Source organism: Bacillus rossius, chromosome 2 (assembly GCF_032445375.1).
Source record: "Bacillus rossius redtenbacheri isolate Brsri chromosome 2, Brsri_v3, whole genome shotgun sequence".
Classification (NCBI taxonomy): Eukaryota; Metazoa; Arthropoda; class Insecta; order Phasmatodea; family Bacillidae; genus Bacillus; species Bacillus rossius.
In genome coordinates this window covers 29,724,920-29,749,609 of record NC_086331.1, presented here as the reverse complement: position 1 = coordinate 29,749,609, position 24,690 = coordinate 29,724,920, and the positions used below count along the sequence as shown (strand labels likewise).

Sequence of the window (24,690 nt, the reverse complement as noted above, 5' to 3'; positions counted from 1 at the left end):
TTCAAAAGTATTTTTCGACTTTTTAAAATTATTTTGGAAACCTTTCGCGACCCCTCTCGAAACGATCCGCGACCCCCCCAGGGGTCGCGACCCCCAGTTTGGGAACCACTGACTTAGAGGTTATTCAGATTATCTAAAAACTAGAATTTCATGTAAAGCATAGCGGCACTGTATTTATTCAGATGGTCAGGTATATTGACTTGTGTATTATTTTTGAAGAGTGAATGATTAATAAATTACAGGAACAGCAATGGAAAACAGAATCTAAAATTTATTTAATATTTAGTTACAAGTGTCACTGTTCAAGTATCGAATCGAGGGCAGGAATCCAGCGATTCAATATGTAAATTAATGAGTGAATTTTTTGATGAATTTTGGATTTTTTCCCACTTTTCTAGCTACATTATTACATGATTTCAAGATGGCGACCGAATTTCAAGATGGTGGGGGCACCTCGGTAATAAATGATTACTGCACTGTAGCGGGTTAGAATAAAATTATGCAGATGGTAATGTACTCTATAATATGAGTACACACACAAGATGGTGTACTCTGCAAGGTGGTAGCTCCTGGTAGCATGTACTGAACATAAAATGACGTATCCATGATGGTCGACAAGGACAAAGTCAAATTTAAAGGACAAAGTCAAATTTCAAGGTCAAGGTCAAATTTCAAGGTCAATGTCAAATTTCAAGGACAAAGTCAAATTTCAAGGTCAAGGTCAAAGTTCAAGGTCATGGTCAAATTTCAAGGTCAAGATCAAAGTTCTAGGTCAAGGTCAAAGTTCAAGGTCAAGGACAAAGTTCAATGACAACAGTTGAGGACAAAGGTATGGTGACCCGATAATTATACTAACATGGTATCAGCACACTCTAGCGGACGAAAACAAGATGGTGATCTCCAGCGGGTGATTTCAAGATGGCGACCGTCACGAAAAAGTGCAACGGTGGTTTTAAGGATTTTTTATTATTTAATTCGATTAATTAATTTTTAATGATTTTTAAATTTTTCTCGAATCTCTAGCATTAAAATCATGGATTTTCAAGATGGTGTCTAAATTTTAAGATGGCGACCATAACGATAATTGCAACAGTTAAGACTTAATACAAGATGGCGGATCTGTCTCGAACATGTAGTGCTATTATTACTTAAAATAAAATAAAAAAATCAAGTCCCGATATGCATGTTATTTTTATATACCTTATTTTATTCTCAGTCTGGTAAATGTCTCGATAGTTGAGCGGTTAAAGTCGTATGTTTTCCAACCTAGAGATCAGAGCTGCGCTGGTTCGAATCACAGCGCTTCCAATGTATTTTGCATAAAAAAATAAATTTGATATGTCGATAAGGACCATAATAGCTCTGGTAGGTAATGGAACATCGACCTTATGTGTTGAGACAGAGCGACGCTGGCGCTATCTAGGAACAAACAACATAAACAAAGTCGACCGTATCCAAGATGGCGGCCTCCAGTGGAACAGAAAAAAATCAAGAGCGCCGCTGGCGCTATCTAGGAACAAACAACAGAAACAAAGTCGACGGTATCCAAGATGGCGGCCTCCAGTGGAACAGAAAAAAAATCAAGAGCGACGCTGGCGCTATCTAGGAACAAACAACAGAATTAGAGTCGACGGTATCCAAGATGGAGGCCTCCAGCGGAACAGAAAAAATCAATATGGCGACAGAGACGAAAATTTTATCATGAGTGGGGCGCTCGATTTAAAGATGGCGGATTTTAAAGATGGCGATCGTGACCTACTTGTCCCGTTATGGCGTGTCCCGTTACACTGCATCCAAGATGGCGGATCCAAAATGGCTTCCGGGGTCAAGGTCAAGGTCAAAGGTCAAGGTCAAGGTCAAGGTCATCCAAGATGGCCGCCGTGACGTCACAATCCAAGATGGCGGACAGACAATCACAATCCACAGCCTGCAGCCTGGCGCAGGTCCGTCATTCCTATACTACTATTACCAATTATTATTTAATTGAAACCCCATTTTCCACTTTTGTATTTTGATTTTTTTTAAAATAATGAGTAGAAACATTTATTTATAGAAGCACTTTTAATAACCATTACACTTACCAGTATATGAGTCAGAAACTTAAAAGATCGCAAAGTGTACTTTTGCAATGATTACAATTTATATAATAGGGTTTTTAAGCAATTTTTATTTGAAAAGTTTAAAATATATTTGTAATAAATTACGTCATTATAGTACTGTGTCTGGATCACTGCTGTTATCAAACCCGCGGAACCCCCCTTCCTACAAGAGCGTGACCCTGCGACGTAAGGCCGGTGTATAAATTACGTAAGAAACTGAATGATGCAAGAAACGCAAGACGCAATAATTTTAATAACTATGTTTGCAAATACTGGTTTGTAAACTTTGCACTACGCAAAAACTCATAGCCTACTAAGCATCTCCTAACTTTCAAATTCTTGCGTTTCGGCTTTGCTTTACTACTTATCATATTTGGAATGTTCCAAAAACCTTTAAAGACGCAGACGTTGTGTGCATAGAACGCCACTATGTTAGTTTTATTATATACATGACATTTTAACTTCTAAATCTTTCGCACAGTAAAAGAAAAAAACTCTTTTAACACAAATTATTGACAATTTCGTATGTTTTCATGATAGCCATGTAGGTATTATCAGAAGAAGCCAGGAGAATAAATTCGCTTTCTAATGTTTTATATTTTTTAATTTGTAGGGTTGGAGACTTCAGTGGTTTATAAACAAACGAGATTTTCTTGCGTTGGTGGCGTGTGTTGCGCTATTCAATCGTCGCGTACCTTGCCTCGTTTGTAAACCCGGTCTACAGAATGGAGCGCGCTGGGTCGAGCTTAACAAGGCGACGAGATGCCGACCTAGTGTTGACGGATGAATGGGTGGGGATCCGACGTAGCCACGGCAACCAACGTCCTTAAATTTTCCCGCTTGCGGCAAGTCTCGGTCCTGATATCCTGGGTGATGCGCACTTCTTTCGTTTTAATTTGAAAAAATGTTTTACCTTTTTAAATTAGAGGACCGTTTGTAAATTTTTATTACCAACGAGCCAAACATCCACTCTTCATCGACTAATTACTGATATGGTTAATTTTTATTTTGACAGTACATTACATTTTCATTTTGTCAAAACCAAAGATAATGTTTTATTTAGTTTTAACTATACGTTTTTTATATTTAGAGTGGTAACAATTTTATTCTTTAATTATAAAATTAATAAAAATGTTTATTTTGTAATACCATACAAAAATATATAAAAAAAAAATTTCGTAGACATAAAGTATGATGTCGACTAGAAGGTATATAATCACACACGCGTTCGAAGTTTGATGAACTCCATGTATCACTGAGATATAAATTGTCCACTTCAGTGGACGAAAATACTGAAAATGTTAAGAAACGGTGAAAATACCGCTGACTTATTTAGACAATTATCAACTTAACATCCGTTTGAAAACCATAACCCCCTTTGATGGGAAGCCGGCGCGCAAACAACTGGTCTGCGGAGGTCTGTTCCCGCCGAGTACCCTTCCAAGTGTCTTGCGCGTAGAGGCGACTGGGAAGTACACGCGCTCTCTGGTGCCGTCCTTATCGGCGCCTCGGAACCCGGTCCTCGGGGGACCGACAAGGCGAAAGGTAGTTGTGTCAGAAGGTAAAACGAATAGTCAGGGGTGTATGTGTGTCGGCAAGGTGGGATGATAAGTGCGACGCCCGCTGGTGCTTCTGGGCACAGGGCAGCTGTGAGGTTTGAGCGGTGCATGTGTAATGCAAGGCTGTTCACTAGCCTGCGCCGTGTGCAGAGGGAACAACGGGAACAGACGCCGCTCTGGCAGCGTGGCCTTGGGAGCAGTCGCGTGCGCGCGGCAGCGGGGAAAGGCGGGCAGGAACTGTGTTAGCAGCTGATCGATAAGCGCTGGGGGCACGCCGCGGCCGTCGGTATCAGCGGCCCGCTCGTTTCGGGCTGCGCCGTCACGGCGTCGTGACGTCACGCGTTGCGCAGCGCTGCCGCGGGAGGGGTGGAGGGGAAAAACACTGTATCGGGGTTATAGGGCGCGCCGTTTTCCTGGTACCCGTACCATGTAGCGTCCCGTCGTACGTCACACCAGCCTAGGAAATACCCAATATGATTAGATCATTCCCCCCTTACCCTTACGCTATCCGTTTCGAAATAAAATTGTTTTGTATGTTTATTACCGTTTTACTGTCGGGCAGACGAGGCTGGCGATTTTCAGTTCACACACGCCAGTGGTGCACGAAGATTCTTGACACCAGCACCACCGAACGAGGTGGCCAAACGTTTGACTCGGCCTTCAGGAGTGCGTCTGCCGTCTGGGTTTCGAAATTCTCCCCGCCGGGCAAACGCTGGGACGGTCACGTATCGTAGGTCGTGGTGACTGATCACTAGCCCTTAAATAATACACTTAAATAAGCGCACACCGATACTACACTGGGTGAATTTTCACCCATGGGGTTTGAAAAGGAAAATACATTAAAACTGTGCGAGGCAATTGCATGAAAACGTTTAATTATACTTATTACTACATAAAACTTAATGTGAAATACCGAATTTAAGGCAATTATAAGCAATTTTGTCTTATTTTACAGGTTAATTGTATGAGTTCGGAAAAATGCCTTTTAATCAGTAATGATTTTGGCTTATAAAATATCATAAAAAGTGTTAATATTTACATTTTTTTTCCATCATCCACGTACTATTCACAAGGCTCAGAAATGATTTTGCAGTGTTCTGCACAAACAAAACTTAAACACACTGAGCACTTCACAGAAAACTTCTTGTCACTTTTCTTGCATAGCTTGCATCTGCCTTGTTTAGCACCAGTGTCTCTGCTTTGACAAGAGAACTGTTGAACTTCTGGAACTCTAGTGCATTCTCTCAGAATTGCTTCAATATTCATCTTTAGGGTTATTTGAAGGGTTCGTTGCATTATTCTTCGTTGCATGAAAGGTACGGTTAACTCCAATCCGAGTTGATGTAGTTACCGAAGACGACTTTCGGGTTTATTGGCCTTTGCTTCACAACAGAATGCCCAGATTATGTAGGCATTTATTCCAGATGCAACCAAGCAGCCAACCTCTACGTGTGCGTCTACTGCATGTATAATTTTTGCACATCTGATCAAATAAATCTACACTGCCTTTCGTTTCATTATAATATTCTATTACTTCTGGCTTGTTACTGTCGGATAATGTTAGTGCATAATGCATTGTTGAAGCGAGAAGAACTACTTTCTCTTGTTTGGGGCAGTACAATCCAAACAGTAATTTGTTATGTGAATCATACAGAAAGAGTGATGTTTTGGCAGGACATCCTTTGGTTTCAAGAAGCTCTTGGGGTATATCCGACTTGTTTCTTCGAACAGTTACAACCATTGTAAGGCCATATTCTTGCATTGTTACGAATAAAGGAAAAGAGGTTAACTAACTGTCTACTGACATATTCGAGTTGGTTCTGTGCATTGGTCTGGACAATTCTCTGACTAAAAAGCTAGACAAAGATTCACCTCTAGTCTTCGTCTCTTTTCTAACATAAAGAATTCCACTAACTAGATATTTGGAATTCGCGTCACACATACATACCAACTCTATACCATACTTTTCTGGTTTGTTTGGTATGTACATTCGAGACCTGCACCTACCATGGAACTCTAAAAGCTGTTCATATATGGTGCATTCACCTGATGGTATGTAGTATTATGTACATTGTAAGAAGAAACTGCCCCAAATAAACCCGATATTTGTGAAAGGATCTTATGCAGTTGGTAATGAATCTAAATCTTTCAAGAGGCATAACTGAAACATACACAGGACTCGACAGGCCACTCCATAAAATTTTTGAAGGCATATGATTATCTTCCCTTGCTTCGCTTATATACAACAAACCTAAAAATACTTCTAATTCTTCAACTGTTAGATTATTAGTCTAACTGGGTGTAGGGTTATAGTTATTCTTCTGATTCTCTATTTCTAAATTTGTGCAATTCACAATATGTTTTAGCATGTTGTTATCAGAAAAACAACGCCAACTTCCAAGAATACTATTAGTGTTTTGGCATCACCTTATGGGCCTATTTTCATCCGTACAATGTAATGTGCATGAGATATTTGTCTCTTTGGATGTTCTGTTGAACAAACAGGGTTATTTTTGCTTTTCAATGTCTTTTTCTTTGGCTCAATAATATGATTATTTATTCCATCATACCATTTACCAGTAGACTTGTTCTTTTGTTCTATCCATGGACATTTTTTGAAATTTCGCCCCTTGCCCCTGCCACAGATGTTGTACCTTCAACCTCAAGAATTGGTCCTTCACAGTTATAATCACAGACCGCACACTCTGGTTCGCAATCAATAACATCATCTTGAACCACATCTTCCTCACAGTTATCATCCATCTTAGATCCTTCGAAATTATTGGGTAAATAATCAATCTCAGTATTCATCACAATCTCTCCAATATCACTACTACTTAGTTCTTGCCTTCATAAATATATGTGGTCATTTAGGCGAAATATTTAAAATTACAACTCCAAATAATCCTATGAACTTTAAAGAAAATAATTCCGTCGGTACTACACTCGATGAAAATTCACCCACGGGTTGCTAAAACACATGGACACTATAGACGTTGAAACTGGTTTATACCACTATCAGAGATAGACTGATGAGGGAAGAGCATTCCAGAAATAAGAGCGGTCTGAGCAGTGTTGCCAAATAAAAACAGGGCAATAAATTTTCGGTTGGGTGAAAATTCACCCAGAGTAATATTTAAGGGCTAGAGACCAGTAAAAAATACGCCTTCATCCAAAAAAGTATCGAAACGGAAGCGTCCCAGTTGACAGGTCTCACAAGTCAGTAGCCAATGAGAAAGTGGAATTTGCCCGAGTATGTAGTGGATCGTGGAGGTTATCCTAGAAGTAATTGAAATTGCGAATTTTTCCATTCCCTACTGATAAATTCCTTGATTTTCCTGCGTTGCGTTAGCTGTAGGCGAGTGTCCGTTTCTAAATGACCCCGCGGTGGGTGAGACTTGCCCACATTAGTCCATTTAATGTTAAAGTGTTTGTTACTAATATTTCTTCCTAACCTAACTAAAAAATAAGTGTATTCGTAGGAGAGGTCCTGGTTAGGGAGGGACCCAGGTGCGTCTCAGGCCGAAGCCTATACGCCTAGTCGTGCATGCATCGTGTGCTTTGCGCGGGGATTGGCCAGCCGTGGCAGTCATTGAAGTCATTACTTACTCCTCTATCCTAGCTCTAGACTTAAATACAGGTTAAACCTGCATCTACAGAGGGTGGTAGGGACGAAGAGCTGGTCAGAGCGGTTTGTGACTACGTTTTGATAAATCTTTTGTGTCGGCGGAAATATCAAGAAATTTATAGTACTAAGTGAAGATGTAAAAACTGAAAAAATGTAATGTGAAGATAAGAGACACGAGTGTGTGCATATACATGCGCGGGAAGAGCAATGAAAGAAAGGTTTGCATGCGGTTGATTCAAACAAATATTGCGTCGCAGGGAAGATATGAGCGACCCGACAAAATGGTTTTTGCCAACTCGACTGCAATTCGAGGCTATTTTAGCAGCGCGCGAGACACGCTATCGAGAAACTTCTTCGTCAGAAAATGATCTGGCTGGTCTCTGTCTTCAGTAAACCAATCACAGCTGAGAGTCAGTCAGTTTAAGCCACGGCAGAATTAAATTTTTATTAGACTGCTAACTCTCGCAAGTGTTCCTGAGGTATAGTAGAAATTATGTAAAAAAAAAATTACTTTGTAATTTTGTGGTGTTTTTATTTCTTGAGCATGTTAGTAATTTTAATTAAAATATTTTTTTGAAGTGATAACGTCTTATAAATCGATGAAAAACGCCGGCTGCACGCATGAAAAATTGTCACGTTCCGCCTGAGCCGAGCGTGCAAGAACCTGCCAACCACCGTGCGAGAAAATCTTCTATAATGTCAAACAGGTTAAGGCGGGCTTTTTAACTAATTGTTCGTGATTATATTTAAACAAATTATTTATTTTAAATTAGCAAAAACTGTAAATAATATTTGAAAATTAAAAAGTATGCAATTTTTCATCAATGTTTTCTTATGACGTTATCACGTAAAATTATCGTCCGTAAACCGACTTTACAGACAACCCCCCCCCCCTTTTTTTTTTTTGCTTTAGTCAAGGACCGATACACGGCAATCAAATCAATCATTACTTCAACGAGTGCGTATTTCGATGAAGTTTGTAGTTCAGCTTGACGGTTGCAGATGGCCGAGACGCGCCGACTGGACGGCGGTGCGCGGGCGAGTGGGCACGGGTCCGTGGCGGCCCGTGTCGTGCCGTCGTGCCGTGTCGCGCCGTCGCGCCGTCGCGCCGTCGCGCCGTCGCGCCGTCGTGCCGTTGTTTCGGGCGGCCCGTACCGCGGCGCGGCCGGTATCGAGCGCCGCCGCGGGGCGCCACAGTTGCGACGAGCGCCGTCGACCGCCACGACGCGTCCGGCCCCGACACCCAGGCGTCGCTGCTTCTCAGGTGAGTGCGCGCACCCAGGCCTCTCGGGCGAACAACCAACGCGGTTCAACGCGTCGTGTTTCTTTGTTCTTCCATCCCGTGGTGATTCCTGGTGGCCACGCACAGATCCAACTGTCAGAGCAAAAATAACCTTGGTCTGTACGATACGAGGCTCTGAAATATGGTGCGCACAGCAAAATATAACCATTGTTCGCAGTATTTCAAACAAAAATAACTATTGCCGTCACTATTGCCTTATTTTTTTTTAATTTACGTTGTTTGCTTGTTGGTTTTCAACCGATTCTCTTGTAAAAATAATCAATCGATAAATAATATTTTAATCTTTGTACACGCTGATAAATTATTTTTGCCAAAAAAAACCCTCAGTCCATAGCCAAGAAAGTTTTGAGCCTAATTGTATAACTTTACTCGCATATCAATGTTGATTAAAACATGAAAGAGAAGTATAGGTTTAGCGTCATTTAAATACCAATGCGCAAAGGAGGAACCTTTCTTTGCTTCTCTTGGAAAATTGCATTTTTGGACTGCCGTTGCTTGTGTGTTTGTGTATATATACATACACACACTTGCTTGTGTGTATATATATATATATATATATATATATATATATATATATATATATATATATATATATATATATATAGATAGATAGATACACACACATACACACAATATCCCACGTCGAGAAAACACTGATCGCGCTCGTTCAACCCTTCCCAAAAACCACTACCCCGTGTCTTCCTTTCCACCAACGAGTCCTTAAGTACTTTTTTTTAAATTATTTGTTATAGTTGAAAATCCTAACAGGTTTGTACCGCTAGAAATTTTCCCTATCTCTTCCCCCTTCCACCGTCTCATTATCTTAAAAGCTTTGACCTGAGCTCCATGCGATTTTGTTAGTCCCAACAATGGCGGACACACATCAGTGAAGGCAGTGTGTTACGGTGTGAGAAGCCACGTCGCCCAAGGTTACTACTGTAGGCCCGTGTGGCAGTGCGTTAGTGTCAATAGTAATGTAAGTTTCTTGAATACACGTGTTCGAATTTTATTTTTTTCCCCAATTTCCTCCTAATTCCGTCCCTCCCCGAAAAATAAGTTCTTGTATTCGCCACTGCAATTCTGCCTATTTCCCTCCAAATGGCGTTCTCTCGTCGTGGAGAGTATAGCCACGTGCTTCGCCCCATCCACCTTTCTGCGTCTACAACATAAAAGTTAGGTCATGCTCCTTTGCGTGCTCGTAACAACGGCAGCAAAATAGCGAGCGCGCGGTCGCCAGAGCAAGATGTGGTTCTTACTGATTTTTTTTTTTCAACCACTCGCAAACGAATTCAGCCAAGTTGACGGTTTCGAAGTGAAATAATTCCAATAAAATAAAAAAAATAATAAAAAAAATCGGCCTATTATTACGCTGGTTAAATGTTATTGGATGACGACTCTCATGCACGCGTCATTCCTCACACGTTTACACGTCCAGGCGTACGAGCAGATGGAAGCCTTCATTTCACAGACGAGAGAGCCACACCCGAAGTTCCCCGAAGTTCATGCTCACTTTTTTTTCCCGTACCACAACAGGTGTATTTATTTGGGGGAAACCGTTTACATTATTTCACAGTATCTTTAATGTAGCTATCCTAACCAAATCAACCGTCCAAATTGTTTTAAAGTATTTATAATGTAGCTAACCTAACCTAATTGACCATTAGTTATCATGAGTTGTATATTTATTAACAATGAACAAAAAAAAAAACCGAAGATGCACTATCGGGAGTTTGGCTCTCTCGTCTGTGAAAGGAAGGTTTCCCCGAGCAGCGCCGTCAAAACACGTGAATATATTTCAGTGCGGCGTCTTTTTTCCCTCGGATAAAAATACAGCGTCTCATGGTTTCTCCTCGATACCGAGAAGCGGGCGAGACGACGCCGCTCTTGAAGGAGATAGCTCGGCCTCCTCCCTTCGGGCGGGGGATGTTCTGTCCCGCGACGGTGTCCTCGGAAGGCTCATCCCCCGCTGTCGCCCACGTTTCACACCCTCGCCAACCCGCGCGTATTGATCGCTCTTCGGCTGGGTTCGGTTCGCGGCTAATTGACATCGCTCGGATCGCTTCGAGCCTCGTTGCGTGCTCGTAGCTGACTGCTGGCCCACACTGCATCATCCCTCTTTTGTGGATGTAAGATTGTGCATTTACAGGAAAACAACTGTGTCACTAAAAAAATTGTGTTCGCAGTAACACTGGGTTGAGATTTTTACCCAGGCATGGCTATGCTTTATTTTGTCCCAGTAACTCTAACCGTTAAAGTTATCTGTAATCGGGTACCTGAAAATATAAAATTATTCGCCAATTTTCGTATGAAATACAGTATTTTATCGAAAAACGTATTTTATATATGCAAAAATAACCATAGACATGTGTTGTAAAAGTTACAATGTCTTTCTTGTAGTATTACCTACAAAATATTTCTTGGAAACTGGTTTCTAAAGGAATCTTTTGTAAAATTACAGAAATTTTTTCTGTGTAGGTTTGTCTTATTTTTTAACTGGATAAATATACCTTCATACCTCGGTGATTCTCAGTGAAATATCCTCATATTTTCTAAACATTAGTGTAATATATTTTTTTATGATTCACTTCACTGATGACTCATATTTGAATACTGAAGAGAAGGTCATGGGTGTAGATACAAAATAAACACAATCATTGCAATTCACAAGTATTTTGAATGCAATGTGAGAAATTAAAAGGCTAACAAACACAACACCTTAAGCCACGCATTTAAGATCAATAACTGAATATCCGGATACCTGTACAGTCATTAGAAAACTAACATCACTTACATAACTGCAGTATTTTCTTTTCGATGAGGCATAAAAAAATGTTCGGAGGTAAACTGCCATAGCAGAGAAAAAAATCAAAAGAAATTAATCAAGCAGTGACTTCAGCATGTCTTTTTTATATGAAATTAAATCAAAAACCTTCGCATCATTACGTCTTAAAATTTTACTTCATCTGGTTCGTACTGCGTTTTGTGTTTGCTCATTATTTTTACAACTAATTACGTTAACCAGTTTTACCTAATAATTTTTAACTAACTTGGTTACCTGCAATGATGGTTTGTTGCGTAAAATGAGTATAACGTAACATAATTATTTTGACTGCACGACCCACTATGACTGCGTTAGGTACTCTGTACACATAAAGTTGTGCCATTTTACACAAACATTTGTGTCAGCAGAGTCTCCAACCATGTTAGTGTAAATTTACACCTACCTTTGTTAATGTATTTTACCCTTGTGTTCAAGTAAACATGATATCAGAAGTATAAAAGTACAATTGCTCTTATGATTTGGTAGATATGCTATCGATGTTTGTTTCCTTGTAAAAAATTTACATATGAATGCTGCATGTGTGAATTTATCACAAATGCTAGTCAATTTTTCTTCATGATTGAGTAAATTTACACACTTACAATTATCATGTTAATTTGTAGTAGTTTAAAAAATATTTTTTTCCTGTTACCTCATAGCTGTTAATTTACAGTGCATACTTTAGAGCGATTAGTAATTTGATGACATTTTAAAGTAAACAATTATTATAATATGAGTGAACTAGCAGAGTTTTGATTCCATGACCGTATGGTTTAGAGTCTAGCTTTTTAACTCCCGAACATCGTGCACACGAATAATAGAGCATAACTGGGGCGTGTGAATCTTGAAATGCTTACGACACATTAAGGAGTAACTTGCAATTATTGTCTGTTGAAACATGCGTAGCAATTTAAATCAAACCAAACAAAAAAATAATACATGTAGGGTGATTCCAAAACTTAAACACTTTTGAAATCCTGCTTAAGATCTTGTTTCAGTATTCCAGTCACATTATGAATAACTAGGGAATTGCGAGATTCAGGTGTTTTTTTTTTCCGGCTCCAGGGCATATTCCACGTTCTTGAACAATATGATCAGAATGACATAATTTCTTGATTGGCTGCTGCCACATCATACCTGCTATGAGCTGGTTAGTCATGAATGTGTCAATGTTAGATTTTTTCCAGATTTGTATTGGCTTCTAGTCCTTAAGGGATTGTCAAGTAACCCATGACCCTATGGAATGAGACATTAAAATTTATAACAGTTCTCAATATAATATGCTGCCAAATGATTACAAATATTTTAAATGTGCCTATGGATAACTTCACGCGCACTCTTATTATGAATAATTGAATAAGTGGTATAAAACAGTGAAATGATACTTACTCAACATTCTACAAACAAGTTTTTGATGACTGGTTAATTGGTGAACTTTTCTGGAGAAGAATGCAGAAATTTTGGAGCAATTTCAACTATTTAGAATATAGTGTGTGCGTTGACGACTTGAAACTGTTAAATTAATAGAACCATAAAAATGTTTCCCATCTGTATTTTTACCTACATTACGGAAGTAAACCAAATTAAATGGCCACTAACTGAAAACTCCATTAAGTTGGGGAACTGCTTTCGCTGATGTGCTACCAACTCAAACAGACAGTGAACACGCTCACATATTGCACGTTTACAGACAGTGATTTTTTTTTTTAATTTGATTGTTGAGCGTGAATGGATTATAACTAGAGCCACGATTTTGTCGCGGATTTATTTCGCTGCTGGGCAGAAACATCCTGGCTATACATCTCAAGACTTTTTTTAGAATACTCGGTCGATAACAAGGTCACATCCTTCGGATGGTTGCACGTGATTGCGTAACCAATTCTACTCCCCGTTTACAACTGGCTCAGGTTCCTCAAGAGCGGGTCAAGGGCACTGTATTCCAATCATCGACGTGAAGCAGATGTAGTTGTGCTCCAAGTCAACTTTGCTACCTAACGAAACTGTGAAATAACTGCGGCCCTATCTATAGCTAGGGACAAGGTTGCATGGTGAGTTGTGATAACCGAAATAACATCAAAAAGCACGCCAATACACAATTAAACACCGAAATGTGAGTTAACACACCGTAACGTGCTGAAATTCAAGTACTATCATGAAATTAATCAGCATTTTAATACAAAACTTAATTCAAATCACTAAGACATAATATTTAATATATTAAATAATGTAATGTATTCAGCATGAAATTTTTACAAATATGTATGTACTAAGTAGATTGGAAAATTTTATTTTACTCTTTTTTTTAATATTACAACTGTTATTAGTAACTCATTTTTACTTAACAACGTTGGCACATTTTTCAAACAAGTACTTTCAGATTTATTTTTATTGTTCGGAGTGCATTATATATGTCAGAATGATACTGTTTTGGTGAAATAGGTATCATAAAACATTTGTGTGTCATGTGTGTTTGATAATATTCTATCTTTATGAATAAATAGGATTCATTAAAAATATAAAAAATAAAATAAATCTCCTGTTTTGAAAACGAAACTGCCCTAAAAATAAAGCCATAAAAACTTTTCTCTATCTATAAAGCATAGACATGAGACTTTTATTCTTTCGGTAAGGTAAATCTAAAGTTCACGACTGACTGGTTAGAAGTCAGAAACATGGACTACTAGGCCGTGCCACCTAAAATCTTACCTTCGCTTTTTCTGAACCGAATATAGAAAAAAAAAACCTTCAATTTCTTGGCAAATCACTGTGTCTGCAGGTGTGTCGGCAGACGAGCCGTGATTGGCAAATCTAAAACTTGAGCGTTACCGGTAAAAAGAGCGAGGCTTAGGGCGGAATTCTTAGTGGTGATATAAGCAATACTTGAAAAAAGTACTGCTTATATGCATGCTTAAGTATGGCATTAAATTCATAGCGAACAAAAAGAGCACTGCTTATTAGGACTACTTCAAGTAATACTTCACGAAGCACTGCGTCAAATAAGTACTGCTCAATACGAATTCACAGTCATGAAATAAGTTTGCCTTGTTTCGCAAGTATTCATAATCAAATAAGCCATGCTTATTCATTGATATAAGTAATACTTCATGAAGTCGGCTATCTAGGTGACTCAAGTACTGGTACGGATTTGTTTGTTGTAAGGAATAGGTTATTATGTAAGGTATTAATTCCCGTTAATTTTTCCATATATTAAATTAAAATTGATAGAGTAAACAAATTCAATTTGGGGAAAAGAAACGAAACAAATAGTTGCCGCTTAGTTTTGTAAACAATACAGGCTACGTACTACATAACCTCTTCTGCAGCTAGTGTGTTTCGCTACCACGTGGTTAACTTCACCCGCTTATAGATAGAGCTGTAGCAAACCGTATGTATTCGGTACTGAGTTACGGGTGCGCCATCTAGTAACGAGTAACGAAACGTTACACACGGCCGCATCTCGTTACTCGCATTTTTCGTATGTTTTACGCATGCGCGCGCATATTCAATGAATTTACGTTACAAAGAACTATGTTTGTTTATTAAGTAAAGTATAATTTGGAAATTCGTCGTCCAAGTTTTTTACTGTTTATTAAAGGTATTGTGTGTGTAGACAAAGTTTGAGATTGGAACAGAAACAACGTAAGAAAGTATTTTTTACAAATTAGAAATATGTATGTTTTTGTTTTTTTATTATCGCGTATTTTCACGTTTTTTTGTTCTTATCTTAAAAGAGATAATATAAAAAAGCTGCTCTAATGAGATTTTATTGTTTCATGGTTAACAAAAACTGTTAATTATCAAATATTGTTAATTGTTTATATTCTATTTATTATTTTTTACGCGACGTCATACTGTACGCCGCGTACAGTACGCGTACGCAATACGACTCGATTCGATGCTGCAACATAACATAGCATATGTGGTATCAGAAGTAACGAGTAACGTTACGATACGATAGTAACGAGTACAAATTGTTATAGTAACGAATACATAAGGGTACGCTTTTTTTCGTTACTTTTACACCTCTATAATATAGATCACAGACACAAGATGGCCAACATAATTTAACAACACAAACATTAAAAACATATTTATGCAGTTGTAAATTTGTTTTTAATACATGTTCATATTTATGTTATTCAAGTTCACTATCAAATAAACTATAAATATCATCTTACGTATTAATTTCATTATTTTAATCGCATATATGGTTTGAAACGTGGGCAATTTTATTTTCAAACAGGTAAACTATGTATTTACAGCAGTATATTTGCTTGCGTTACGTTGGCACAAAATTCGTCCTTTACTTTTTGAGATACTTCATCAAGTACAGCATGGCCAATATAAGTAGTGCTTGTTCAAGTATTACTTCGTCAAGTATAGGTTTATGAATTCATTGCTGGAATAAGTACTACTTGAAGAATAAGCACTACTTTATAAAGTATTACTTATTCGCCAAACAAGCCTTCGACTATGAATCCCGCCCTTAGTAATGAATGTGAACTCAGAATAGTCATTTAAATACTTCGTCGAGATGCAATGGCTCAGAGCGGCAAGAACGCCACTGAAGTCGATATTGAAACCAATCGACCTATTACCGTGAGATAATAAATGTCATGAGGATAAGTTTAATTTACAGTTCCTAAAACTTCCTGTAATCGACTATTGGCCTTTTTTGTGTTTTATTGCACATCCCTTGTTCCTTTTCATTTTTGTAGTTTTATTTTTTTTTGCTTTTGTGTTTTTCATTGTCTTGGGTTGTGTAACCAATTATTGATTTGTAACTTTCAGTTTTCCTTTCAAATTTGCCCAAATTTTTGTTTAAATTTTATTTTACATAGTTAATTCTATGCTTTCCTTTGCTAATATATTTCCAGTTTCAAAAACCAAATCAGTCATTTTTTATTGCTTTTAATTTTCCTCAATTTCTGTTTAAAATAAATATGATTTATAAATCTGTTTGGTATTTGAAATCGAGCTTAAATCAATTTTAATCTCAAATGTAAAATTGTTATGTAAAGAATTATCACATTAATCATTTCTTAAAAGTAATTATGCTTATTTTAGTTGTTTGCAGAATTTTTTATTTGATTCATTTCCTATAGATTATCACACAACACGCGATTGCAAATACATTTATGTAATGTCGTAGAAACGTTACAATTTTTCAGTAAGGTAAAGTTAAATTTCTGATTTATATATGAAATATTGTTTGATGTATTGGTTTGTAGTCAACAAAGGAATTGCACACAGTACGTAATATTACGTAAATACCTACAAAGTTTACGTGAAGCTAAGCATGCATTAAATAGCCAAAAGTACACTAACCACCAGTCTGTGAATTGTTAAAACAATTGTAATAAGGCCTGAGAGAGTACACTAAGAAAAATGAGCAAAGTAAAATTCATTCCCAGGAGAGCAGCAACTGAACTTTGTGCTAGCATCACAATTTTCTGCTATTTATTACTCTTTCAATTGTTGCAAGAACAAAAATAATTTTGCTGAAAGTTTGTATGAGGAAATTTTTTTTTTTAAAGTATAAATAGAGTGCTCTACTGTATGTACTCTGATTACAGTTGCAGATAAAACACCGAAGTTTGTAATGGCAATAGTGCATGTAACTGTAAAGTAAGTATAATAAGTGTTTATAATCGCAACCAGAACATTTTGTTACAATTGTAGAACTTGTCTTTATGTAGTTTTGCACTGATGCTTAAGGCGACTTAAAGAAATGTTGACTCGGTATCGATACATCGGTTTCAACAAGTCCGCCTCGATATAAATATATTATTTTTTTCATTGTATTAAAAATATATATTAAAAAGTATATGAGTATAACCACATAATGCTTTTTAATTCGACGTGTTAGTCACCCTAGTTAGTTGTACAACACTTACTATGCATCCATAGTCACTTGAGGGGTAGATACTTTGACTGCAGACAAGAGAGATGCTGGGAAGTTCAGAGCAATATCAATGAAGTTTATGAGGAGTAAGTTGGCAGTTACTTGGGGAGACAGGTTCATAAATGAGATGGAAAAGAGAGGCTGCCTAGGGAAATAACGGCGTTGAAGTACACAGGAAGAAAGCTCTAAAGAATATCAAGAAAGAGGTGGGAAGAGCAGATAGTTAAAAGAGTGCAGGAGAGAGGAGAAGAATGGTAGGACAGAGGACGATGGAGGCCTTTTACTTTGCTGACATGGCTGCAATTGGAAGCAGTTTGATGATGATGATATGTTAGTCCCGACACATTTTGTCAGCTTTGTGATGTGAAAACTTAGGCGTGGCACTGAAATCTCGCCCCTTGACATGTCACCCTAAAGTTTTCTGTTATCCATATGTCGGCATGTCGAACCAAATTCTAAATTAATACCGACGCACCGAAATTTCTAACATGTTGACATTCCTAGTTGTGGTTGCCGAAATTCAATTCCCTAACAAACACTTTTTCTCGGAGTAAATTTCTGAGGGGCGGCCTCTATGACACCAGAGGTCGCAGCGGAATGCTGCGGTCATGTTCTACGCCAGTGCATCTCTTTGATTTCATCGGGTGATCACGCCGAGTGCCAACCTTCATCTGAGAGTGAACAGCGTCCAGAACATTTGTGTCGCTTGTTGACATATGTCACACGTCGAATTAAGTTCAACGACACCATTGATGGTTTCAAAAATGTCAACCTCTATGAAGGCATCTCGACCTCGACATGTCAGTGTCGGCATCGCCAAAGAATTTCGTACCCGTGCTTTTATCGTTGAAAATAATTAAAAACTTTAATTGCACAACGTTTTAAAATATTGTTACTAGTGGAAAAACATGTCCGGATAGGATATCCTCATTATTCAATACATCTAATAATTACAATATAAGTTAAATTACAACAATTTAATTGCATGTCCACACATTGATCGCACTTTTGTAAGTCCACTATTAACTTTCCCGCTGGAGCTCAGCTCGATAGTGGACCTCTTTCCAGTTTGTCTCTTACCGCTAACCTCAGTCCCAACAACACAATGCTTCGCACTACTCACTCGTCCGCCGCGTACAAAACACCGTACCAGATGCTCCGGTCCCCGATTCACACACGAAGCACATCGCTTGTCGACAACTACAACTATCGCTCGCCAACGGCTCACTCTCCTTCATTTCACTTGCCTCGAAGGTCATCTTCCCCATTTATATAACTCTCAGCCCCGCCCTGGAAGGGTGTCCCATCATTATAATTCACGACTTAACACTTGAAGTTGCGAGAACAATGGTGTTCTAGTTACACCATTTCACGCAAATGATAGTAATATATATTGGCTCATCCAGTGGAGTGGGGTGTGAGGTGTCGATCGCCATTTGATGTAATGGCAGTCATCTTGGTGTCAAAAATTTCTCAAAATTCCTAATTAAGGAATACATTTTCCTCAAAATTCCTGAAAACTTCCCTATTTCGAAGGAAAAATTCTCATTTTGAGGGAAAACATCCCCTTTTTCCTCAGAAATGTCAAAGGCTTGAAATATCTCCAAAAAGTCTTATATTCCTCATGGAAAAGACTACAAAAAGTCTCTGGACGGGACCTTTGAACTTGACTCGACCTTTAAACTTGACCTTGGCATCAGCCATAATCTAGTTTTCCACCATCTTGAAATCAAGCACCCCACTCAAGAACGTTGCAATGTTCGTTATGGTAGAACCTTACACCATCTTGTTTTTTTTTGCTGGATACTGCCATCTTGAATGACATAACGTCCACATATTTTGTTCTATTCTTTTGGAGGTTGACATCTTTGATAACTACATGTTTGTTTCTGCTGTTTTTTCCCTACAGAGCACCAGCATCTTTCCGTCTCATGCATGTAAGGTCGATGATCAACTACCTACCAATGTTGTTATGACTATTATCGTCAACATACATTGGAAGCGATGTGATTCGAACCGAGACAGTTTGGACATCTGGGTTGGAAAATATACGCCTTAAACCGTACGGCCATCGAGACATTTACCTGACTGAGAATTAAATAAGGCATATAAAAAAACACACATATTAGGACTTGTAGATTTTTTAATTCGAAGGAATAATAGCATCGCCTGCTAGAAAGTGCTGCCGCTATATTTGTTTCAATACTTGCTACTAGAATCGCCAGTGAACACGTCTGATAGAGTGTGCTGCCACCATCTTGATTTCAATACCTACTACTAGGAGCATAGCATACACTATGTCTGCTAGAGGGTACTACCATCATATTAATTTAAATATTATCCACTAAAATCCAGCGGTGGTATTTATCGACGTATCGTCTGCCACCTTGTCTGTCCTCTTGGCCACCATATTGAAAATCTGTATTTATTTAGCTAGAAATTTGGAAATAATTCAAAAATTTATCGAAAAATCACCTATTAATATACTGATAGATTCAAATGTTTCCTTTCTTTGGTTCAATCTTTGGTAAATGCAAATAAAAAATGTTTATTTTAGGTAAAAAACACATGTATCATAAAATATGGTGAAAAATCCTTCAAAGCGTCTTAATTACTCATCTAATAGCCTCCAGGAAGCCGATGATGACAAATTGACCGCCATATTGGAAATTTGTAATTATTTACCAAGAAACCCGGAAAAAAGACCAAATATTATTTTTTAAAAAATGTGTGCGTGGAGTCCACGCGCGACAGAAGTGCAACTTATAGCTTACTAGCTAGCTGCCCGACCCGGCTTCGCACGGCTATACTAATGGAAAAAAATTAAGCCACATCTCCCATTTACAGTAATGGTAAATAAAAAATATTCAGTGAAAATTTATTACAATGCTGTATAATGTACCGAAGAGAAAATGAATAGCACCGATGGTTTCCCGACTCGTGCACGCAACGTAAAACTGATGTACCTGTACTTCGCTACGGCAGTCTACAGGCAGATCACTCTTGCGCCGCTCATTATACGTGCCCCTCCTTGTGGGTACGCCACTGCCGTGCGATGCCCGTTGCCATGGAGACGCAGAGGGCATGAACAATGCAAAATTCTGTTCTCATGCAGACAAAGTACCCACTGTTGCCTGGTTTTAACCACCCATGGGATCTAATTTTCGGAAAATGTCATCCTGCGTAACATATGGAACATTACTGTGAAGTTTCAAGTCTGTAATATATATATACTTGAAAAAAAAGGGCAATAAAACATATTTAACACAGAGAGAGGGAAAAAAAACAATAGTATAGGTTTGCGATTTAAAGTGATAAAAAGTATTTAAATACTAATTGAACTCTTATGAGGGTACTGATTGCTTCGTTGTTAAAATCACACGGGTGTTTTTTACTTGTATGGGAAAATTAATAATGATAAGGCATCTAGTGCGTGTCAACAATGTTAATAGGCAATAGGAAATAAACTTCTAGCGCCTGCGGCATTGTCAACACACACTTCGTACGTGTACTGCATGTTGTATCTAACCACCTCCAACGCATTTGATTCTAAATTGGACTTTTAGTAAGTATCCCTAATGTTATTGATTATATAATATAGCCTATAGCCTTCCTCGATAAATGTACTATCCAACACTGAAAAAATTTTTTCAAATCGGAACAGTGGTTTCTGTGATTAGCGCGTTCAAACAAACAAACAAACAAACTCTTCAGCTTTATAATATTAGTATAGATTAGGTATAGAAATAAATTATTTGTATTTTTTATAGAACAAGATATAAAAATTGAGAATAGAAGGGATTCGTGTATGATCTCAAATGAAATAACTCTTCCATTTTCCACACGAATAACTAATTTTGTAGATTCTTTAAATAAAAAAGTATAAAAAATGTATTTTTCTTACTTTAAAAAATGCGTACGAGTGGGCGAGTGTGCGAGAGGGTGAGATGGTTAGTGCGCAAGATGGCAAGTATGCTGCATTTCTAACTTTCCCTGTCGTCTCCCCTACCGGTTCCCCACCACATACCTAGATATTTCCCCTCATGGTATCGGAATTTATGTAGGTAATGCTCGAAAATTGATAGGAAACTCAGCAAAGAAGTTTCACTTCAAAATCGGTTATTAAATAATGATTTATTCAATCAATTCGTGTCCACAGTTTAATTACAGGCAGTACAAAGTTAATTAAATTGATTAATTGTATATTAATTAGTCTAAGGTCTGGGATACAATAAATATTAAACCACAATATCACACGAAACAGCAGGAGAGAGGAGAGAAGAGTTCGCACACACAAAGTGACAATCACTCTTGGAGCGAGGGTCGTGTGTTCGATTCCTACCACAAGCACAGCAGCAATTTGATAATTTTTTTTTCTTGCATCGTGTAAGAAATTGTATACAAATACATTAAAAAGTTACGAGTAGTCATGTACGTTTGATCTAAATACTTATATCTAAGCGTATTAAACACAAAGTTTTAAAAAAGTTTCAGGGCTTGATCCAGAGGCTGGATACTGGGCGAGGACCCGCCTGCCGGCGCATGCAGGAAGACTTTGGCCCCCAACGCGCGGGGAGAGATTTGCAAGCTAGCAGACACGTCGGAGCGGCCATCCAACTGTTCGCTAGAAACACGCGACGCACCACTTCTCTACCATCACGCTGATAGTAAAAACGTCAATGTTTTCATAACGCGGTGCATGGAAAGTACTTGTGGGAATCGCCTCGAAGCACGAAAAACGGAACGAAAGTAGAAAACTAGCCTACAAATATAACATTTGCGCTGAAAAATAATGTAGTACATGCGATCTAACACAGAGTCAAACCCCGGATATATGCCACAAAAAAAAGACATCGCTAAGAGAAATAAACAACAAATCTTTTGCAAGCCTTCTTCTGGTATAACTCACACGATGCTTGAGCACACTATACCGAAGTCCCAAGTGATAAAATCAAAGCGAGAACACAAATTAAATTTATAGCAACATTTGTTTTAATATTCGTTTCAATGTCTACGCTAATCATTCTCACTGCAAACAAGGACTCAATACAAGATACCTGCTCGACTGAATAAATATGTTACTCTATATCGCTATGCATACCACAGTGTTCTTTTTCGATACTTGGCATAAATTTCAAAAATTTAGTATCCAAAGTCAGCATACAGGCCAAATTAATACAAACCACTAGAACTTCTTTTTTCGGTGCTCAGCAAACATTTTATACAGGTCAAGTAAAATGTCAGGCGTATAGACCAGGCGTCTCCGAAACAAGAGGCCAATCATCACCTGACTAGAGACTTAAAGATTTACAATGAACATAAAAGAAGCACATTCGGAAGCACATTCGACAAAAAGGAAGCATATATGGAAGCACAACGACAAAACAAACACATTTGGAAGAAAATTCGACAAAAAAGAAGCACATTTGGAAACACATTCGAAAAAGGGAGCACATTTGCAAGCACATTCGACAAAAAGGAAGCACATTTGGAAGCACGTTTCACAGAAAGGAAGCACATTCGACAAAAGGAGAAGCACATTTGGAAACACATTCGAAAAAGGGAGCACAATTGCAAGCACATTCGACAAAAAGGAAGCACATTTGGAAGCACGTTTCACAGAAAGGAAGCACATTCGACAAAAGGAGAAGCACATTTGGAAACACATTCGAAAAAGGGAGCACAATTGCAAGCACATTCGACAAAAAGGAAGCACATTTGGAAGCACATTCCACAAACAGGAAGCACATTCGACAAAATAAAAAGGAAGCACATTTGTAAGCAGAATCAAAAAAACGGAAGCACATTTTGCAGCACATTCACAAAAAGGATGCACATTAAAACAAAACAAAAGTACATTTGTAAGCACATTCGACAAAAAGGAAGCATATTCGGAAGAACACTCAAAAAAGATCGCACATTTGGAAGCACACTCAAAAAAGGAAGCACTTTTGGAAGTACAATCGACAAAAAGGAAGCACTTTTGGAAGCACATTCACAATTATAACAATGTATTATGATAACTCATTCTTAGTTAGAAATCAGATTTTGAGAATAAAACAATATTTTTTTATTTTAAATTTTATGCACATCTAGGTAAAATCATTCATTATTGTTTGTAGACAGTTTCCTTCAGTTCTTTGAGTATGGTGGCTACTTCTTTGATGTGTGAATAGTTTCCTTCCCTAAGCGAAGCCAGCAACAGTCTCAGACGATCGACCAATATTTTAGGATCATCCCATGTCGTATGGTCATTGCTGTCATCTTCCTTGCATGTTTATTATTAATATTTTTAAGATCTCTGAAGTCTTCCTATTTTAATACCAGCCTCAAAGTCACTATCGCCTTCATCGTAGCTATCAGTATCATCATCGATGACGAACTCATATTTCATCTTCACCTGGATTACTGTAAGATTTCTAAATCTATTAACGTTGAAGCTTCTTCATCGTCTTCAAGCTTCCTTTCTAAGAGGCCATCATTTTTCCTAAGTAGGGAAGATATACTTGAAATTGGTTTGAATGTATTCTCACTTTTCACGGTGTTCATACTTCTCGTGATTTCACAGTCTTCCTTAACCAACAAACATCTTTCAGGTTTATTTTTCCGAGATCAGGAGAGCTATGAACATAATCATGTTTAAGACAAGGAAAATTATTGTCGCCATGCAGCACACTCTTCTTAAGAGTAGTGGCTCCATCGTTGTCCTCTCTCGTGTCTATCTTGTAAGTAAGTACAGCTTTGCAAGACCTCCCATGTCGTTTTAAGATCTCCCTTCGTGTAAAGACCTGCTATACCGAGTACAACTTACCTATAATTTTGCGTAGTGGGTCTTTAACACAGTCATTCTTCTCGTGTTTTTTTTTTCACGTTCTTACTCAGGACAAAAATCTTGCTGCAAAAATTACACCTGCATCCTTTCGATAAGGCTCCAGATATCGAACTGGATTTATATTGTCTTCTGCGACTAATACCATATGCGAAATTGAAAGATTTAATTTGAAACTTTTACTTAAATAGAAATTTTAATAATTGGTCAGCGAGAGTTAATATATCTCCCACAAGAAACATTTTGCAAAGATTACGTTTGCTTGCCAACAGATGTAACCATGTGTTGTGTCGAGGTAAATATTATTAATTTTTTATGTGGGATGTGGGATGCTGTCTCATGATCGCAAAATAAGTAGGGCTTCACTAGACCTCAAGGGGAAGGGAAATCGTTTTGCATTATAGTGTTTCTCAGCTTTTTAAAGACAAAATAATCGACATAGTAATGCATTTTTAAAATATTATTAGTTTTAATTCGGTAACAGAAGTCCAGCAATCAAAAGAAACTCTGAATACAATTGCATTTCTAATATTTAAAAATGTATGC

At 38.0% G+C, this 24,690-nt stretch overlaps 1 protein-coding gene across 1 annotated transcript in view; it reads left to right on the top strand.

The window, feature by feature from the left end:
• The first annotated feature begins 8,489 nt into the window (after positions 1–8,489).
• LOC134529209 (calcium-dependent secretion activator) overlaps positions 8,490–24,690 on the top strand; it is a 520,687-nt gene continuing 504,486 nt past the window's right edge. Inside the window, exon 1 of the mRNA XM_063363074.1 lies at positions 8,490–8,550. The gene's annotated coding sequence lies outside the window, so the exon portion shown is untranslated. The remainder of the gene's footprint in view (positions 8,551–24,690) is intronic.